This window comes from Photinus pyralis, unplaced genomic scaffold, assembly GCF_008802855.1.
Source record: "Photinus pyralis isolate 1611_PpyrPB1 unplaced genomic scaffold, Ppyr1.3 Ppyr1.4_LG5, whole genome shotgun sequence".
NCBI classification, from domain to species: Eukaryota; Metazoa; Arthropoda; class Insecta; order Coleoptera; family Lampyridae; genus Photinus; species Photinus pyralis.
The window spans coordinates 17533643-17534167 of NW_022170596.1; positions in this window are offsets into that span (position 1 = coordinate 17533643).

Sequence of the window (525 nt, forward strand, 5' to 3'; positions counted from 1 at the left end):
TTACTAACGTGTGGGTGGTAAAAAAAGTCTTCTACCTACTCTTTATAAAACTAGTAGGGTTTTGGTCGCTTGGGCGCACTCGTTTTAAGTTAAGCGTAAGCTGATGAGATGATCGACTCGCAAGATCGCCGCGATCGACGGTTGGGCCAGCTCTGGACTAGAGTATAGAACCAGTGTGACCATACAGTGGTGTTATTTTCTATTGGTAGTTGGCAGCTCCGCCATGTTTTAACCATATACACCATATTGGTAGAAATTAACCTGGAAACTCTGAAAAGAACTGTGGCAATAATATTGTAACCATAACAAAATGTACCAATTCAGTTAAACCAATCAGCTCAATGAAAAAGGATCATGTATCATATGGCCAAGTCACTGCCTAAGTATGTATAAATAGAAGTTTGCGCGCACGTCATCACGTAATACATCCGAAGTAGGTATGTTTACATAGTATCTGGAATCGATAGAAAAGAATAAGTGTGTAGAAAACCATAACACCAGTGCTACATTGTGGTTAGAATACTG